The sequence below is a fragment of the Corapipo altera genome, unplaced genomic scaffold (assembly GCF_003945725.1).
Source record: "Corapipo altera isolate COAL_440 unplaced genomic scaffold, ASM394572v1 67, whole genome shotgun sequence".
Lineage (NCBI taxonomy): Eukaryota > Metazoa > Chordata > Aves > Passeriformes > Pipridae > Corapipo > Corapipo altera.
In genome coordinates this window covers 1,807,459-1,824,583 of record NW_020884906.1, presented here as the reverse complement: position 1 = coordinate 1,824,583, position 17,125 = coordinate 1,807,459, and the positions used below count along the sequence as shown (strand labels likewise).

The window sequence follows — 17,125 nt, the reverse complement described above, 5'->3', positions numbered from 1 at the left end:
GAGCTACAGCCCTGATATGTTGTTCTTTTGCTCCTCTTCACCTGCTAGCAGTTGGCTCTGTTTTTCCCAGTGCACTGCTGAGAGCTGCTATAAACTGAAATCAAACTCGATCTTGCCAAATGCAAGTTAAAATGTTGCAAATCCTTTTTTTTAAAACTACAGGCTTCTAAGGCTCTCTCCCCCAATATTTCCTCCTCTTTATTCTTCCTTCTCCTATGATTCATGAAGTGACCTTGTGCTCCTGTGCATGAAAAAAATGCAAGCATTATGTTCATAATGCGTCAGATCACACAGAACTACGTTTTGCTGGCACGTTTGTACAAGCTCCTGTTCTGCATATTGGAATATTTTCATGCTGGCTTCCAAAATTCATGAGCAAGGGCAAGCTAGGTTTTTGTGTTGGACAGAAATCAAAAGGATCCGGAAATGTAGCCAGTGACTGTAGAATAAAAGCAATTATCACATGCAACAGTATGTAAATGTGTTTATTAGGAATGTGTATGTCCCTTGTTAGCGTGTATCTTAGTGCCACAGTGTCTTTCGTTCTGACAATGGTCTTGTGAGACATAATAGCACTGGTTTTCCCATTTTGTAAAGCTTCATCCTAAATAACTTCCCCTTCAAATTAATTCTCTTGGCCCCCTTTCAGACGTGCTGTTATTTTCTTTTCTTACCAGCCATCTAGTGATGTGGTTGACCTTGGTTTTCATATCCTGCAGGCCAGATCAACTACTTCCTGAAAAATATCTGACCAAGGGGAAATGCAAGGCAGGATAGAGATTTCTGACATGTTCTGCTTTCTGTGCACAAGGAAGATAGTGATGAGGCAGGAGAAGCTTGTAGAATAACCTTGGAGGCAACTTCAGCAGTGGGGATGATCAGGAAATTATCAGTTGGAAATCTGTCAGTGCTGCCTCTTTAAAAGCAAACACCTCCACCCCCCAAATAGACAGACCTAAGCAAGGTGTGTGTGTGTGTTGGGCAAGGGAGGTTTCGCTGTACCTGGTTAAGAAACAGACTCTGACAGCTGGTTAAAGACACAGGTGGTGCAATGCAGAGTGCTCTGTGGAAACATTTTCTGCAGCACCGGGAGAGCTTTTGTTGTTGTTTTTACCTCGAACCACATCTGTACAACATCTGTTGTTTTAAAAGCACATACCTGTCATTAAGTGTACATAATTAACTTAATTTCATTTGAAACTCTGTTTAATTTCTTATAATGACGCACGGGCTGGTTTTCTGTGGGGAAACTTTGTTGAGGAGTATACATGGAGCAAGTGAGTCTGCCCTGGAATGTAAGAGCAGCAAAACTTTTGGCCTTGAAAAGAGGGTGAAGATTTCTGAAGAAAACACCTTCCACTTGATAACATGTTTTTGGCAGGAAAGATTTTTTCGTGTCACAAAGTTTGTCTGATCCCATCAAACTTCCCATTCACGTAGCAATACTTTAAAGGGACTTGAACGGATCATCTGTCTGGGGTTTGCTGCCAGAGCCTGTGCAAGGCGAGAGGTGCAGGCCAGCCCCTCCGTGCCTGTCTCCTGTGGCCACTGGATGGTCATGCTGAAGTTCAAACATAGCATCATAGCTGCCGAATTTGTCTCCTTTCCAACTTGTAAAAGCCACCCTGTAGGCTGGAAACAGGACAGCAATGAACTTGAGCCAAGGTGGCTTTGGGAGAAAGGGGAAAGTAAATAAAAAGTGCAGACTGCAGCTCAGGATATAAAAATCCCTTCCTTCCTGTAAGCAGTGGTGCAGGGACGGGATCGGCCGGTGACTGGTGTTCACCCACTGGTGACTTTCCCAGCAGCTGTCATAATGTTATTCTTTTCAACAGCCTCTTTTGTTTTTGTTAAGAAATTGTTTCAAACATTTCAGCCTTGATCCTGTGAGAAGGAATTAAAAGTTTTGGCAGCTGGGCTTCATCCACTGCTCCCTTCCTTCCCTCCCCCAGAAAACGCTCCTCTGTGGAGCTGTGGCCACAGTCCCTGTCTGCAGCATCCCTGGCATTGGGTGGGCGCGGGGTGGTTGGGGCTGAGCGGCGCCAGGGCGAGCGGCAGTGGCAGTGCCCTGTGGAGAAGCAGCTGTAACAGAATTCCCTACTGTGTGTGAGGGAGCCCTTAATAAGAACTGAAAGCTTATTCTCTCTATGGACACAGCTCAAAAGCCGGCATGGGTTGTTGTGGGGTTTTGGGGGGGGGTGGGGGGAATGTGCGATGACAGGCGCTGGGGAAGGGGAGTTGTTGCCCCTTTAGCTGGTTTTTGAATGAGGAAAGGATTAGTAGAAAGGCCCCAAGGGCTCGCTCACCACATGTTTTCTTCAGCATTTGTGTCTGGTGGTGGGAGGAGGGCTCTGATGGTTTGGTTAGCTTGGCTGGGCACCCAGCAGGACCAGTGTGTCTAAAGAGGAGGAAAAGCCTGGGCTGAGCCCTCCCAGCTGTGCCCAGGCAGAGAGGGGCTGAGGAAACCTCTCCAGACGGGGTCTGCACAGCTCTGCGTCGGTTTGGACCGGGGACGAGGCCAAGGGCTCAGCCTGACCCTCATCTCCGCCCTTCAGCAGCAGTGCCCCAGCTTGGCTCTGGAGGGTGGCCCGTGGGTCCCCGTCCCCAACAAACAGGGTTTTGCCTCCCCAGCACTCTCGTCCCTTACCCCGGCCATCCAGTGTCCTGGCAGTGCCATGGCTCCAGGGTCCCCCCTCACCTGCTGAGAGCTGAGGACAGCGGTGGGCAGGAAGCGGCAGGAGGTGCACTGGGACCGTGTCTGACATGGAACAAGGAGTCCGTGAGGGAAAACTGCCAGGTGGCATTTGAGGATGGCACTTGGAGCATGGACGTGCCTGCAGGAGGGCAGGATGGTGTGCAGTGCTGAGAAGTGAAGGCCCAAGGAAATGGCGGGGGGCACGTGGAGGTGAGAGCGTGAGGGGAAGGCCTGGAAACGTGGCAAGGGGCACATGGAGGTGGGAGCGTGAGGTGAGGCCCTGCCGAGAACATGGGGCCAGGTGGCTGCAGTGCCCCTGGCAGAGACCCAGCAGGACAGCTCATCTGGGAGCTGGTGGGGTCCCATGTGGGTTCAGGAGGCTGTGCTGCCTCCCAACAGGGAGCGGGTTTCGACCCTGTGTCACACACCTGTGCCAGCTGCTGACTGGGGGGTGGTTTTATCAACCCTAAGACACGGTTGATAAAACGAAAGCACAAGGGCACTCGAGTACTGGTACAATGTGGAAAAAATAGAAGAGGGGAAAGAAATGCAGCCAAGAGAGGGAGAAGGTGATGTCCCTTTTGGAGTGGTGCTGCTTCCACAGCAGTAAGTACGCCTGTGGTACTTGAGGATCATCACGCTCAGGAAACCTTTTTCTTTTCTTTTTTTTCCTCTGGTTAATTCCCCACGAAAGGTCATGTTCTGCCGTGGTCACGGCTGATCTGCAATCCCTGCCCATCCTTTCCCTGCTCAGGAGGGCTGTGGATTCTTCTGCTTGCAGAACTGTTTGCTCAGGGCAACAACTTGACTCCAGTCCCCCTGCTTGTTATTCGTACTGCTAAAAACCCGTCTCTGCACTTGCCTGAACTTAGGCTGTGATATTTCTAGTTTTCAGAGTGATTTGCCTTCTCTCCTGATATAATTTAGACAGGGAACTGTAATCAATCAGTCAGCATAGTAATTGCCTGTTTAGCACAGAGGACAGTTGAGAGGTTGCCTTGCATTTAACGAGGCTTCTCTGGTGGAGGCAGAGCTGAGAGGTCAGCACCCTCTGACTCCAGGGATCCACTCCCGGGGAACATGTGTCTCTCTTTTGGGGGATACAGAAGGGGACAGCAGTGTGGTTTAACTGGTATTGATTGTTGTACTGCTGTGCTGTCCTATGGAAGAATGGCAGTGGTGGGACTTTGTGTGATCCTAACTGGCTGCTTGTCTAGAACATCATCATAGGAAATGCATCCAGCAGAAATCATAGTGGGGTCATGGTCAGTTGATATCTCGGGTTACTTGGAGATTTGAAGGTGATATTTGCTCGTATTTGGGAAAGTAGCATGGGGGATATAATCCAGAATTCCAGCTGATAGGGAACGTGTTTTGGAAACTCTGTCCCAAATATGCCTCTGAAGAGGAGGTACCAGTGCACTGAAACAAAAGGGAAAGGACAGTTTGCCTGTAGGACATGTAGAAGTCGAGTAGTAAGATGAGTTGGTAAGCAGATGATGAAGCTTATTCCAGGTACAGTTATGTTTCCTGTGATACTATTTTCCAAGTCATTGACTTTACTTGATCAGGTAGCAAGACTCTAGTGGGTTTTGGTCAGCCTGCTTTTCTTGTCCATCTGCATAACATCTCACTGCCTGGCAGATGTTTACAGCACTGTCCCCAAGTCCCTTTTCTAAAAGCAGTGATCCAGATAAATGGCAGCTCCTGCAGAGAAGCCATTTCAAATCATTGGTCAGTGAACCACATAGTTCTGCTTCTGTAAAACCACAGCTTCTGCTATTTGCAATGTTAGAAACATGTTAAAAATGTACAGCTTTGTCCCTTCCCCTCTTTTCCCTTGCCAGCTGCTGTGTGGTGATCCCAGACAGTTAACTTGTGCTGCCATTATTGGCAGGAGCTGGCTGGTTGTGTTCAGCAACCGCCAAAACCTCGTATGTTTTTCCAACCGTTTGATTTCAGAAGTTCTCCAAACAACAAAGTAATAATAAAATACGAAATCAACAAACACTGCTTGAGGTCGTGACAGAAAAATTAAAAAAATGAAAAGGTCAGTAAGAGGCATTAAAGTGTAAAATCTGAGAGCACGTAAAAACGAACGAGTTTTTGGACAGAAAATGTCAGTGGATTTGAACTCGCCAGAAATCTGAGCTCCAGTCCAGATGCCTGCAGTTGACTGTGTCCAATTAAACCAGGGGCACGTCTCCTCGGGAAGGAGTCCTCAGTCGTACCGGTATGAGCGGTTTTGTGTTTCTCACTCCTGCACACGTGTTGTGATGTGCTGTACAAGGTTTCTAAGATGGCTGAGCTCTTCCACACCGATGGAAGCTCTCTGGTTCCCTCCCTTTCGCCAGTTCAGGCACTTGGTTGATCTTTGGGTGGCCATGAGCTGTTTTGCTCAGCGTCAGTTGTGCCAGCATAAGACAGTCTCCTCCTCCCATTTTTTTTTCTTCTTTTTTTTTTTTTTTTTTAACATGAAATGAGGGTGTTAATTCCTTCTGCCATTCTCCATTTCCTGGTCTGAATGGATGTTGAAATAGTTGAGCTGCCACAGCTTGCAGCAGGGAGCACCCAGTGGCATGAGGCTGGGCATGGGGTGGGCAGTGGAGGAAAGGCAGAGAGCATGACAGGAACTGCTGTAAGCCACTGTTACAACCAAGCACATCACCAGACCGCAGCATAAGTGCTACTGAAAGATTCAATAAATATTCAACAGAAGAAATATGTCCATTGTGAATTAAATTGAAAAGAAAATAGTTAATTCAGATTTGGCCATCCGGTAGGAGGGTGCCTGTAGCTTGCTGCAGAATTGCTTGTAACCACTGAATGTTTTTCTGCTTATTGTTCAGACTTCTGGTGGAAGTTTGATATTTGGTTTCTGTAACCTGTTTAAAGAGAGTCTTTTGACTATTTAACGCCTTAAAATAAAAAATTCCATTGCAGTCTATACAGAGGAGATAAGCACTTCTTAAAGTATTGTCATTAAAAAGCAGCTCCAGAGGATTTTACTGTGGGGCTTTGCCTGTGGTTATGATCACTGTAGAGTCCTTTCATGGGGGTGTGGGGTATGCATCGTTAGGGGATGTACAGAAACGGGGTGTACGTCACTAGGGAGTGTACAGAATCTAAGACAAGTTGTGGCTCTAGGAATTACACTGAAATGCTGCACCTAAACCAGGCAGGAAGAAAAGGATAAACCTCGTTGAGTCCCTTTTCTGGAGACTTTTTAGAGCCCTGGGTTACATAAGAAATGAGTCGCCAGGTTTCCTACCTTGCTGGCTCCTGGTCTCATCAACACTTGTTCTCTCCTGCCCGTCTCCAAAGGCTCTCCACGAACACCAGATTGCAGAGCAGGTGCTATGTGACTCTCACTCTCTAGCAAGGCAGTGGAGTGCTTTTGCTTGTGTTTTGCAGTAGTAATTCATCTGTGTTTTAATTTAAGTAGGCTCCTTGTTCTCCAAGAAGATTTGACACGCACACCCCCTCTCCAAATCAAAACCCCACCCTGTGTCTTTATCCACCCAATTTTCACTACTGTGAGGTAGTTGGCACCACACTGCGTGGCAGTGGGAAGCCCGGCATTGCCAGAAGGCTGGCAGGTATTTTTAGTATAGCCTGTTTGGCAAGGAAGGAGACATGTCCCTCTTTCCCCTTGAGAAAGGAAGAAGGACTGCAGGCTATGGTGTGGTTGGATGGTGCTTCTGTAGCTTTCTAAAGTCTTACTGTGGTAACTGGTTGCCTTCACCTATTGTTAGTAAAGAAATGTTTAATGCATGGGTGCTCCAATTGCCACAGCTGTCTTAGCTTTTGCCTTTCCCTGTCTGTCTCTCCCTATTTTTTCCTCTCTTTGTCTCAAATTAGCGCCACAATTAAAGTGTGAAGCCTGCTGGCAGCTCACTAGTAATTACTGTACAATGAAAGAGAGGAACATCTGTCAAAGCTGGGACAAGATAACAGCTGTAATTGATTGCCACATCATGGAGCTTGACCACCAGCAGATGGCTGGGGCCAGGTTTGAAAAGCGGTGGTCCCAGGATCCGGGTGACTCTTCTGAGGTGACCGTGGGAATTACACCTGTCCAGAGGCAGCCACGCAAGGCTCCATCCTTTGGGTTCCTTTATTTGAGTTTACTTATTTATTTTGGAATCCCTGCTCACCTCCGAAGCCGCACCACAGAGCAGCATATGCCGCTGCCGTCGCCAGGCAGGGAGGAGCAGGGAAGAGCGAGAGAGGCTCTGGAGCTGCAAGCACTGGCTCCATGGGAATTGGCAGCACTTGGCGCTCCACGGCTCAGGAAGCGCCTCCCGTCACCGAGGCACTTGCGAAAAAGCACAGAAGCAAGTTCAAATTCGTGGCAAAACAGAGGGATCCCTTCAGAGGCAAGCTTTTAAAAAGCAAATGAAGGGAGAAGCCATTTGCTGCAGAACATGGGGCTCCTGCAGCAGAATTAAATCGCTCTGAGTACTTGCCCTGGGATAACAGGGTTTGGTCCCCGTGTCACGTCCCCCCCAATTCCAAGCTCCTGCTCGCATCTCCTGTGTTGTGTCTCGATGGCAGAGTTGACAGGAAAAGGTCTGAGTTTATTACAGCATTGCAGTTCATAAAACCTGCAGACTCAGACCCTCCGAGGAACTGTCATTGTTTGCACTCCAGTGCTGGCTCTGTGTGACTGCATTGTTCCAGCTTGTTTGTGGCACATTCTCTACTACATCAGAATTGTTGCTGAAGAGGTAGAGAATGAATAATCTGGAGAGAAGAGTCTGACTTTTATCACACATAGTGGCACTTGCTTTGTGGTAGCAGTGAGATAAGGCCCGAGGAATTGGGTCTGTCCTTATTCTGTAGTTTTCCTTTTCTAGTCACATACATATGTACAGAAAGCACATGGGATTTTTCTTTTCCAATGTCTTCAAACCCAGAGAAGTGTTTGGTAGTGGGGGGGTGAGTTGGGGGAATCTTCTCTTGTTTTCCATGAGAAAGCAGAATGTCTCAATGTAAATGAATTGCAGAGACTGGATGTGAATCCCAAACTGCAGAGAGCCTGAATAGCTGCTGCCATTCAGCTCTGCTGGTGTTCAGTCACAGGGTTAATTGTTAAACAATTAGTGCTGCATTTCAAAGAAAATAAGACAAATTAGCTCAGGTATGGTGAGCAGTTTCACCTTGCACACCACCTTCCTCCCATCCTTGCAGTGACTCAGTTGGACAGAGCTTCCTGGGTTAGGGTGTAAAACAGCAGCTTGTTTTAAACAGTGCAATCTGTCATTAATTCAGCTAATAAATCACAGCGTAAGAACAAGAGTCTTGTGAGATTAACATCTACAATCAATTGGGAATTACAACATTGGCTTTCATAGGCAAAGCTGATCGTTAAGTCATGGAAAATTTATTACCTTACAAATCTGCTTATAAAAAGTGTTGACTTGAAGCCTTTACAGATTGTAGTTATTATTATCAGATATTCACAGTTTCTGATGAAAGGTTAAATAACTACGGTTGTGCCCGGGGTTTGAATTCCAAAAAGCAATGGGCAATTTTCTGGGTTACACAGAAATTTTTCTGGAATGATCCTGTTCAAGGATGCAGTTCTTGTGAATCGTGATCCTCTCAGCATGACAATACCTATGTTAAATGTCAGCAGAGGCCAAAAACGGCTTGTTACATGTTCCAACAAATCTTCAGACCATTTCTGCAGGTGCAAACTGAAGCGAGGTGTGTTATTTTTCCTGGGAGAATTCTGGTGGAGCTGTAACACCACCATTGTCAAGGCTTTCATATCCTCTAAGGAGAAAAGAAAGTCTGTGGAAGTTTCCCGTTAAGAAAACATTTGATATCTCTGTAAAACAAAACACAGTCCAAAGAACACACAGTACAGTGAGTCCTGGATCTGTTGTGTTTGTTTAAGAGCTTTCTCCGTCCCTGAAATTAAGCACCTACTTAAGTGAGAACATGGGTTCTGCACCTTAAGTATCACTGTAGCTTCTGTTCAGAATAACCAGAAGGTGAAAGTACAGTGTGTACATGATATTAGATTTTTTTTGTGATGGGGAGATCGTGTAGTCTTAAATTTAATTGAAAGTGTTACTGGATATTCCAGTTGCAGCTCACCCTGAATGAGACTGAACAGCTGAATCCTGGAGATAACTAACAGTTTCTGTTATTTATTTATTTACCTACCTTTTCTTAGCTGGATTTTTAATAGTTGCAGCATCTTTTAAAAAATGTGCTGATGTACAGATACAATCTTGGTAACTGCTCACTTAGCACCTGTTCAGGTATGTAGGAGTCATTTCCCACCTTATTGGAGGGGTGCTTCTGGGCCTGGAGTGTCTGTGAAATGGTATCTAAAGGACCCTAACCCAAGTGTTACTCTCTCTTTTAGCCTGATTTGGGAAAACTCCTTTTTTTTCTTTATTTTATGTATATATATATATACACACATAATATATATACATATATATATACACATATGTTGTGACCCCTTTTTTTCTTTACTTTATATATATATACATATCATATATATATACATAATATATATACATATATACACACACATATATATGTTGTGTCTTGCTGTGTAACCACCCTATTTTTTTTAACAACAGAAGGGCTGCTGATGAAGCTGGTGAAAGCAGCAATCAGTGCATTAGATGCTCAGGGGTTTGGGTGTGGGATCTGGAGCTGAGGGCAGGAGAGGAGGTGATGTCAGCATCTGGGGCGCGTGCCAGCTCAGTGCCATTCATGCTGTGTGCTGGCAGCGGTCCCCGGAGAGAGGGCAAGAAAGTGAAGAAATGGAGGGGGAGGACAAGGAATGCAGGGAAAATAGCTTTGGAAACAGAGGAGAGGAGAGAGCGAATGCAGGCATTAATAAATGGAGGGGAATCCTGGTGTCGTGTGGACAGGATACAGTACTGGCTGGGACTACATGGAGCACTAATGCTGCCTCAGAAATGAATTCCCCATCCCTTCACCCCTGTGCCTTGTTGGTGGCACCTCGGGGTTAGTGTCCTTTGCATTTATGTGCATTCCAGAGCGGTGGAGACGGCGGCAGCCAGCACACTTGACATGGAGAGCCCCTTTGTGCTCCCGAGCAGCAGGTCAGCGAGTGAGCAGAGTTTGAATAAGCAGCCCTTGTGTCTTCATATGTCTCTCTGATCCCTCGAACAAAACCAGCATACGAAAGGCAGGAAGGCAACGTGAAGGCCTCCTAAATGTCACCGTAATGTCAGCAGCACTGGGAGCAGAGCAGCCTCCAAAGAGCAGAAAGCTTTGTAATATTTATAGAAACAGAATTTGTTAAAAATACATTTGCCTGTTACAGTTCAACCTTTTGGAGTCCTCACTCCTTTCAGCTCAGGGAGTGGGTGGTGAGTTGAGAGTCTCTGCATGTGTTCCAGGCTGGGTTTAAGCTGTTGCAGTCAGGCTGGGATCCTTGCAAGTGCTAGAAATCTGGGAGTTTCGTAATATTGTAGATCAGGAACAGTCATGGTCTTTCTACCTGAAGAGCCCAAAGTCTCTTAAAACAAGCCTCTTCTACCTTTCTCCATGTAAACATGAAGGGCCTCAGAACCAGTTTTGCATTTGCAAACCAAGGGTAAATGTGGTGCAAAGCAGACAGTGATTTGTCTTTTGACATATAACTGAGTCACTGGCAAGACATGGGATACCCAGCACCCCATCCCTGGATACCCCTGTTCTGTCTCTTGGTTGTGTGGACTTGGAGCTGACTGCTGAGAACAAAGCAGACCTGTCTGCTTGTTTTTGCAGAGCCTGCTGCCTTGAGCTGCACTGCCATCAGGGTATGTCTTGTCACCACCATCACAGGCACGTAATAATGCTTTTACAGCATAACAAAATGGACCTGGAAAACAACCAGGAAATGGAGCAAGAGAATGCTGTGAAATTATCCTGGATAAACCTGTCTGTTGCCTCATGTTGTGCAGAAATCCCAGGGATGTCCCTGCTGTTCCACACTGCCCATCAAACAGCGGGGGGGCTGGAAGCAGGTGGGCAGTGTCCGTGATCCAAATGGTCAGCAGTGTTTTCCTCCCACAGGCTCAGCCCTCTCAGACAACTGGGAGATCTGGCCCGTGTGTTGCAGGGAGCAGCTTTGCTGTCAGCACTGCTGCAAGCACTGCCACTTCAGAGCATCAGGCTGGATCCTCACCCAGGCGGGCCACCTGAAGTCCCAGGCACCTGTGCAGCAGAAAAATTACTTTATATAGCAAGGAAGAATTGCTGTTTCTCATCTGGGTTGTTTATTTTTTCCTTGCTCTTTATTTCTTGCGCTGTTCCTAGGGGTCAGTGCCTTTTCAGCTTAGGGGAGCACCCTCTTTGAGGTGGTCAGTCAGCACCACATCCAGAACTGTTAAAAGACAAATTACTGACCAGCAACTGCTGTGGATCCTTCTCCTTTCCTTCTCCCTTCCCCCATTCCAGCTTACATTCCTGATGCATCTGGTGAGCAGGAGGCAGTGATTTCTGATTTCCAGCTTGGTGTTCCTGGTCTTGCTGCTCCCATTTGCCTGAGCTTTGTTACACTGAGGTGGAAAAAATACCTCTAATTCCACCAAGTTTATGTTGTTTGGGTTGATCAGGCAGCTGTCGTGTTTTAGAGCACAATGTAAGGCTGGATAGGACCACATTCCATTGGGGGAGGAGGAAATTATTCTTTTGTTCGACGTGTTTGATATTGCACAACATTTCCTGGTACCAGATTTGCTCCTGTGCTGCCCGCCTCTCACTGATGTCTTCTGGTGTGTAGCAGCACTCTGGGAGAGCAAAGCCCTTACTGCCCCTACTAGCTCAAACCATATGTTTTGCAATGGTACTTTCTCCCTTCCCTTCTTCTCTCCCGTTCTAAGCAGGAAAGATCCAACAGAACATGTAACAGCTTCTGCTCGTTTCCCTTCCCTGCACGTTAAAGTCGTTGAAAAAGATACCACTTCAATATTGTGGACTGAGAGCTGGCAGAGCTGGGATGCAGAACTGACCCCTGTTCATGCACTGCTGTCTCAGCAGCCCAAGATGTGGGGCAGGGCAGCTGGCCAGAGGTGGAACCCACGGGAGCCGTCCCGGCTGCCCCTGAAACCTGCCGTTGTTTGTGGGTTCGCACAGGAGCGGCTTCACTTCCCCCTCTCACAGGAGCTGGAAACCCACCCGAGGGAGCGGAGCTTTGTTTCACTCGCTCGGAATGGCTGCGGGGGGAACGGCTGGGGCAGCGCTGCTCGCTGGATTAATAGTGTTTCTCAGCAGTTAGTGGGTGCTTTGATTACAGCGTGTCTTTTCTAATGACCACTTGACTGCAGGTGGTGAAGGATGGCTTTAAAAGATCCTTTTAAAATTACTCTCAGACTCCACGAAGAAAAATAAAATTGCACCTTTTCCCCTTCCAATAGAGCTCTAGCAGTGCTGTGTTACTTGCTTCTGCCATATAGAACTACGTGCACCTTTTTGATAGGTTTCTTTTACCAGTCTCTTCTTGTACATTTTTTTTCCCTCTGGGCAACTAAATTACTTTGGGGGGAGGAGGAAGATTAGTGAAATGAGTGTTTATCCATCTTAATTAGTGCTCTGTTGACAGAAATTATTTTGAGTATTTGCTGCACAGTAGTTACTGTTAATATAAATTTTTTTTTTACTTTAATTTACATGTTTATTTCTTGCACTAAGTTAGCACAGCTGGCTACTAATTTCTCTTGCAACCAGACACTTGGTGATTTTTTATTTTTTTTTTTGGTCAGTCATTTGCCCTCCATTTGCTTGCAGGGTTCCCATAGGCAGTACTTAGGGTACAGAAGGAGAGCTGAGCTCTGGGAATAAACTGGGGTCACCTGTTTCTGGAGCTCCACCCAACAGAGTTTTGGAGCAGCAGCCCTTGATCAGGAACATAATGTGACTGTACCCAATGTGGCTGCAAGGAGGGCTCAAAGAAAGAAGGTGGCAGGACATGTCTGCAGATCTAAACAGGGACCCATTTTTGTCAGGGCCTCAGCCCAGTGTGTTATCAGAAATTAGAAAAGAAACGATGGGCAGAAGGACTTAAATGCTGAGCACAGCACTCCTTGTGTTCCCTGGGTGTTTTTGGGAGCTTGCAGTGGCTTGGTTCATTAATCCTCTGATGCACGTGAGAAGTTTTCTAGCAAAAGCTCAGCTATTCTGCAGCTTGGAGAGCAAGTGAAACGTCTCACGGGGCTCGAAGGGATTTGTGGATTTGGTTGGGTCTTGTACCATGTAAAAAAACAACCCAGCTCTTCCAGCCCGTATCTTTCTGGAACAGGAGCTCAAAAACTACTGTGGAGTTTGTGCAGGAGACTGACAATATGACTCTCCACAAACTGGAGATGGCATTCAGTGGAAAATTCTCTGTAAAAGCCCTTTTAGGGCATGTGGTGGTGTACAACTGTGCACCAAAGAAAATGGAAATCCGTAGTTCCTGTGGTGTTAACATGTGATGAGGTGATTTTCTCCACACACTTCGGAGAAAAGGTGTCCATGTAGTGTGATCCTGGGTGTAAGTTGTCCTGGTCCCTAGTGGCTGGTTTAATCTCACAGCTTTATTTTTCTACCTCTAAAGTGAAAATAATACACGGCCATGGAGGTGGAAGGTTGCCATCACCAATTTTTGCAGAGTGCCTTGAAATCCTAAAGTGGAGAATACTATAAGGGATGGTCTTTAGACTTTGTGGTGTTGCATTAACAACATCTGACAACGATCCCTGCCTGTCCTCTCCCATCTCCCTGCTCTTTGCTTCGGGTTCTTAAAGAAATACGGCAGGACCGTTTCAGTTTTGAACAGAACTTTTGAAAACCAGTGTGAAAAACCGCCTGCCTCTGTGGTTTACTGACTCCTTGGGTAATGTCCCTTTAAAGCAGCAGCTGCTGCCAAGGTCTGGACACTGTGGTCACTAAATCATTTAGAGCTGTGCTGTAGCTGAGGGCTTCCAGCTTCGCCTTTTGTTACTGTCACACAGTGGGACCTGGAAGAGAGCCAGGGCTGCAGGCGCCTATTGTGCAGGAAAGCCGCACATCTGCAGTAGAAGAGGAAAACTGGATGTCAGCTGCCTGAGCAAAACTTCTCAAAAGTGGTGTCGTAAGGCCCTGAAAGGGGGGCCAGCAGGCTTTTTTTGATTCTTCTTGGGCAGCCGGGCTGTTCTGGCGTGTTTGGAATCCTGATCCATTCCTGTGTTTTTAAGCCCTACCTTTCATTTTGGTGGAGGGGATGCTGGTGGTAAGAGAAGCGTGGCCAGAATCTTTATAACTGTAACAGACTCCAACAAAAGGTCTATTCACTTCTTGATGAACCAGGGATTTACGTGCCCTAGTCCCCACTCTGTACTGAGAGGGGAAGACTGCCATGAATGGAGAAAATTCCTCTGTTCTGTGCACCCCTTGTGTCACCCCCCACACCAAGTCAGTCAGTGGTGTCTGACAGGGCTGTTCAGTAATCAGGAATCAACAAACTCTGTGCTAGGGTTGGGGGGGAAAGCAGTTTTTCAGTACTTTGCTTTTTTGAGCGTTCACACGGAGCAGCAGGAGTTCTTTTATTTATTTTAGCTTTCTATTAATTTTAATTTTCAGTCCAAATGTTTGCAAACGTAAATTAAGTAGGGATGGGTTTACATCACAGCCAAGATAGTTGTTAAATGAAATTTGTGTATAATGTATATATATAGTACAGAAACAGCATGCTTGTCTCATTAGTGCAGTCAGAAGTAATTGCTCCGGGTCTGAACGTTTACGTTGTAGCAAAGCCCGCAAGATTTAAAAAAGGTCCGTGCTGCTGGATGCTGTGTGAACATGTGCAGCCTGTCTCAGAGATGGTATTTGCAGTGGTAAAACAGTACATGACAACGGGGTGGAGTAAGCAAAAATGAATGAGTTTCAAGACCTTCCTTAAAGTTCCAAACAGAGCTGGATTTTTTCCCTTGACTCCAGAGAATAACTGTTTCTTACAATGTATTTCTCTACCTGTCCCACCTCCCAGTGCTTCCTCTGGGTAATCCACTGAGTCAGTTCTTCTCCGTGTTGTGAGTGGGCTGAAACCACCCTCTGCATTTCAGGGGAGGATTGGGCTCCCCTGGGTGTCCAAAGCCACCTCAGGGCAGTGTGGTTGTGATGGAGACTGTGGGGCTTGGCCTCTTGAGGATGCTTGTGGATCCCTCTGCCTTGAGCTCCTGATCAACGTTAGAAATAGCTGAAGTTACTGATGCAAAACACTTTGTGAAGAGTGTGGAGGCCAAATTTGCTGTATTGCAGAGTTCTTCTGGGAGCATCTTGGAACGAGAGGGGATTGTTCAAAATAGCAACCTGTCTGTATTGTATATGGTGTGATACAGAGGAAAACACCAAGTCCTGCAGCATCCAGTCCCTTCCTGTCAGCCAGTGCTGAAGAGGTCTGACCCTTGGCGTGTGCTGCATTCCTTTTGTGCTTGCACAAGTCTGGGGGGGAGGATAGGAAGGAGAAGTGCGGCTTTCCTTTAAAAACAAAGTGGAGGACAGGAAGGAGCAGCTGGTCTGTAAGCAGCTGTCTGCTGATGCAAATATATTTTCCATTAAGACACAACTGGGAACGATGTATCCACACTCAGGGAAGAGCCCATGCTGTAGTGTACATGCTTTGGGGCTGGAAAAGTGTCTTTATCCTGTTTCCATAGCACTCTTCTTTGGGAGTCCCTTCATTCAGGCTCCTGTATGCTGCCAAAATATGAATATATTTCCAGGGGCATAGGAAAGACTCAAGTTCTTCATTCATACTGAAAACATATTCTCTGAACTGTCTCCTTGGGCAGGCATAGAAAGAACCACATTTTTGTTTCTTCTTTTAACATTTAAGCGTGACCCTGTGCTTCAGTTCATGAAGCCAAAGCTGTGAATCCCCACTCCCCTGAGGTTTTCTACTAGCTGTCTTCAGCTCTGGGATAATATACCAGGAAAACTCTCTGGATTTATGAAACCACAGTCTGGCTGGATTATGTTAGCAGTATATTTGGAAATGCAATTGGTCTCTTGAAACCAAAAATAACAGTGTGCTATTTTTCATAGGGCTCTCATACTGCTGATACAGCTAATGATTAGAGAAGATTTGGAAAGAGTTATAGGAAATCATAAAAATAAATCTGAACTGAGGTAATAATTCAAGAGGAACCTTTGGTAAGCCTAGGCATGTCATGTTTTCTTGATTAGAGGTCACTCAGCCTTCATACTTTCTCCCTGTAATCAGTTAATTCTGTCCAGCCTGCAGGTCAGTGTCTTCTATCTGGTCTAACCCAACTGAAGCCTTATTTGTCAAGGGATTATGTTTTGTAGCACTCTTGACAGTCTACTTTTATAGTTACTGACAGCTGTAGTTGAATTTTGAAAGGTGGATTAGCCTTCCTCACTTTGTTACACCTTCCCCAGCACAGCTCTCCTGCAGCACAGATGAACGTGGCAGAGGCACTGCAGAGGCACTGGGCAATCCATCCAGCACAGCAGGCTGGCTGCTTGGGCTGTACTTACTGTGAGGGTGTTTTGGGTGGAGACACGCTCCTGTGGTGCCTGAAACACCAGTCAGAAATCTGCTAGGGGAGTGAGAAGGTTGGTTCTAAAATTGGGGATAGTACAGCTTACAGAGGGGTTTGATAGCTGAGAGAAACAGCCAAGTTTTGATCTTGATGATCATCCTACTGCCACCAGTGCTTAAATGGGTCTGAACAGGTAGGAGTTGGAAACAGGAGCCCCTCAAGAATTCCTGCTGTGTTTCTCTTCAGGATTGCTGGCCGTGGAGGGGGCTGTGGGTGTTGGTGGTTAATGGTGTGATGCTCCATAGCTGATACGGCAGCCAGGGCCTTCAGATTATGCAAATGGCCAATGCATTATTAGTGAGGCACTGTTCAATTTTTAATGTAGTACATGGAAGCATAGTGATATTACTGCCATTATTTAATTAGAAAGTTGTCTGGGCAACCATTGCAATCCTACTTTGAATTTTTGCGTGTTAATAACCGCTTTGTACGGAGCTGGGAGTGCCCGGTGTTAATAACATCACATGTGTAAATACTGTTGTCTTCAGATTGCTGAGACCTTTTAGCAATACTGAGGGGAGGGAAACAGTCTGTATACAAATGTTTAAACTTCATTCTGACCTTGTAAATCCTGTTTTCTCCCCAAGTGCAAATCTGGTGCAATGCAAACAGCAGTGCTTCAAAAATAACCCTAATTAGCAATTAGCTGCAATAAATCAAGCTTGGATGGGTGTGCTCAGTGCTGTTGAATTTGATACTATATTATGGCACAAGTTGTGTAATAGACATTTAACTGTTTTAGCTTGTAACACTGCTTTTCTCACATTAAGTAAAATATCAAAATGTGAATTTCAGTAGCAGTTTGGACACTTCTGGTATAGTGCAGACTTGCATTCTGCATAAGGATAACAGATAATCTTAGATA

The 17,125-nt window shown here is 46.1% G+C and overlaps 1 protein-coding gene across 18 annotated transcripts in view; it reads left to right on the top strand.

Annotated features, from left to right (window-relative positions):
* FBRSL1 (fibrosin like 1) overlaps window positions 1–17,125 on the top strand; it is a 508,705-nt gene that overhangs the window by 78,585 nt on the left and 412,995 nt on the right. Inside the window, exon 1 of one of the 18 annotated variants that reach the window (XM_027652126.1) lies at window positions 2,887–2,905. The exons of the other annotated variants lie outside the window; for them this stretch is intronic. The gene's annotated coding sequence lies outside the window, so the exon portion shown is untranslated. Of the gene's footprint in view, window positions 1–2,886; window positions 2,906–17,125 lie in introns of those variants that run through there. 18 annotated transcript variants of the gene reach the window in all.